Here is a 3,202-nt window from a genome sequence, read left to right as displayed (position 1 = left end):
CCTGTTATTTTATTGATAACAATGTTAATTCCTCAGTAACGCCTCCAATAATCCCATTAATCAATCACCCCCATTAATTGTCCCTTCAGTCCATCAATAATCCCATTAATCAATCAATAATCCCATCAATCATTCTATTAATCAATCAGTAATCCCATCAATCCATCAGTCATCCCATTAATCAATCAATAATCCCATCAATCCCTCACTAATCCCATCAATCATCCCATTAATCAGTAATCTCATTAGTCAATCAATAATCCCATCAAAAATCCCATCAGTCTGTCACTAATCCCATCAATCATTCCATTAATCCATCAATAATCCCATCAATCCCTCACTAATCTCATAAATAATCCCATCAATCAATAATCCCATCAATCCATCAATAATCCCATCAATTAATCACTAATCGCATTGATTAGCCTAATTTTCCTTCCATCCCTGTGGCGTCCACCAGTGAGTTCCAAGATGGCCACCCTGGGCCTCGTTCTCTACTTAAATACAGTTATAATCTCGTTAATTTATTGATAATCCCATTACCAAATCAGAAATCGTATTAATTTATCAGTGATCCCATCAATCCATTAATAATCCCATAAATAATCCCATTAATCCATCATTAATCCTATGAGTCCATCAATAATCCCATCATTAGTTCCATTAATTCATTAATAAACTCATTAACCCATCAATAATGCTATCAGTGCGTTAATAATGCCATCAATCAAGAATCCCATCAATCCCATCATTAATCTCATCATTAATCCAATTAACCCATTAATAATCCCATCAGACTATTAGGAGCCCCTTTGCTGCATTAATAACCCTGAAATTGCTTCCAATAATTAAATTAATTTATCGATAATCTCATTAGTCCATCGTTATTAGTGCTAATAATTTCATTAATGCTATGAATAATCCTATTAATCTCATCAATAATCTCATTAATCCCATTAATAATCTCATTATTTCATCAGTAATCCCATTAATCCTTCAGTAATCTCATTATTCTCATTAATAATCTCACTAATCCCATTAATAATCCCATTAATCAATCAATAATCCTATTAATCCATTAATAATCTCATCAATAATCCTGTGGGTCCTCCGATCCAAAATGGCTTCCCCAAAATGGCCGCTCTAGCCAAAACTCTATGGTCAAAAATCACCACTCTGATGTAGGACCTCCACTCCAAAATGGCCGCCCCAAACCAGCTGCTCTAGCCAAAACTCTATGGTCAAGAATGGCCACTCTAGCCAAAACTCTATGGTCAAAAATCATCACTGTAGCACAGGACCTCCAATCCAAAATGGGCACTCCTCCATAAAACGACCAGTCTACCCAAAACTCTCTGATCCAAAATGGCCTCTCTGGCAGCCACTCTATGATTTCTCATCCTCCCAGGCCAACCCCCAAGCGTCCTACCGGGTAGCCACAGCGACACTCTCCTCCCATTGGCTCCTGGACCTCAGGCGGCTGCAGCGGCGGCGGCAGCGGCTCAGAATGGTTTCACAGCCCAACCGGCCACGTATCACCACAGTGAGATCCTACAGCCTCATCCAAAAAGCCCCCAAAATCCCATAAATCCTCCTATATCCCATTGAGCCATCAAGATCCATCATGTCCTGTTGGGGTCCCCATATCTCATTAGAGTCCCCATATTCCATTGGGGTCCCCATTGTGTCCCTATATCCCATTGGGGTCCCCATATCCCATATGGGTCTCTATTGGCGTCCCTATATCCCACTGGGGTCCCTATATCCCACTGGGGTCCCAAAATCACACTGATATCCCAAAATCCCATTGATATCTCCAGTATCCCATTGGGGTTCTCCATATCCTTGGGGTCCCTATTGGGGTCCCCATATCCCATTAGGGTCCAGAAATCCTATTGGGGTTCCTATTGGGGTCCCCATATCCCATTGGGGTCCCTATGGGGTCCCAAAATCCCACTGATACCCCAAAATCCCACTGATATCCCCTAAAACCCCCTTGGGAATCCCAATATCCCTCAGGCAAATCCACATTACCTGAGTGTGTCGTAGGAATGACGGATTTATTTCCGGTTAGGCCGGAAGTTTCCATGCTCGTTTCCTGTTCGCAGACAGCGGAGGAAGTGGAGGTTGGAGCGGAAGTCGCGGTGCTGCATATCCTTCTGCCATCCCCCATCATCAGAACGGTCACCTGCAGCATCATCCGCCTCTGCATCCAGGGCATTACTGTGAGTATGGGGAAGGAAATGGGAAGGGGAAGGGGAAGGTGGAAGGGGAAGCGAGAGGGAAGGGGGGAATGAAAAGGGTAAGGGGGAAGTGAAAGCGAAAGTGAAATTGAAAGGTGAAGGTGGAAGTGGAAGCAAAAGGGGAAGTGGAAGTGGGAGGGAAAGGGAAAGGGGAAGTGGAAGTGGGAGGAGAAGTGAGAGGGAAGGGGGAAGTGTAAGGGAAAGCGAAGTGAAAGCTGAAGGTGGAAGTGAAAGGGGGAGTGGAAGGGGAAGTGGAAGTGAAGGGGGAAGTGGAAGTGAAATGGGAAGTGGGAGGGAAGGTGGAAGTGAAAGCAAAAGCAAAAGTGAAGTGAAAGCTGAAGGTGGAAGTAAAAGGGGAAGGGGAAGTGGAAGGGAAAGTAGAAGTGGAAGTAAAAGAGAAATTGGAAGTGAAAGTGGAATTTGAAGTAAAAGGGGAAGTGGAAGAGGAAGGGGAAGAGGGAGGGAAGGTGGAAGGGAAAGGGAAGGGGGAAGTGAAAGCGAAAGTGAAGTAAAAGCTGAAGTAAAGGTGGAAGGGAAAGTGGAAGTGGAAGAGAAAGTGGAAGTGGAAGCAAAAGGGAAAGTGAAACTGGAAGGGAAGATGGAAGTGAAGGTGGAAGTGGAAATAAAAGGGAAAGTGGAAGTGGAAGAGAAAGTGGGAGGGAAGGTGGAAATGAAAGCGAAAGTGAAGTGAAAGCTGAAGGTGGAAGTGGAAGTAAAAGTGGAAGTGGAAATGAAAGGGGAAGTGGGAGGGAAAGTGGAAGTGAAGCTGGAAGTAAAGTAAAAGAGGAAGAGGAAGTGGGAGGGAAGGTGGAAGTGAAAGGGAAAGGGGAAGTGAAAGCAAAAGTGAAGTGAAAACTGAAGAGAAGGTGGAAGTGGAAGAGAAGGTGGAAGTGGAAGAGAAGGTGGAAGTGGAAGAGAAGGTGGAAGTGAAAGGGGAAGGGGGAAGTGAAAGGGGAAGG

General features: G+C 44.2%; 1 long non-coding RNA gene across 1 annotated transcript; it reads left to right on the top strand.

The window, feature by feature from the left end:
* The first annotated feature begins 188 nt into the window (after positions 1–188).
* On the top strand, positions 189–2,278 carry LOC109364390. Its single transcript, XR_002110358.2, has 3 exons — positions 189–459; positions 1,409–1,543; positions 2,109–2,278. It is a non-coding gene; the product is annotated as an uncharacterized LOC109364390 (long non-coding RNA).
* The last annotated feature ends 924 nt before the right edge of the window (positions 2,279–3,202 follow it).

The sequence above is a fragment of the Meleagris gallopavo genome, unplaced genomic scaffold (genome assembly GCF_000146605.3).
Source record: "Meleagris gallopavo isolate NT-WF06-2002-E0010 breed Aviagen turkey brand Nicholas breeding stock unplaced genomic scaffold, Turkey_5.1 ChrUn_random_7180001853030, whole genome shotgun sequence".
NCBI lineage: Eukaryota > Metazoa > Chordata > Aves > Galliformes > Phasianidae > Meleagris > Meleagris gallopavo.
This window is presented reverse-complemented; position numbering and strand designations above follow the sequence as displayed.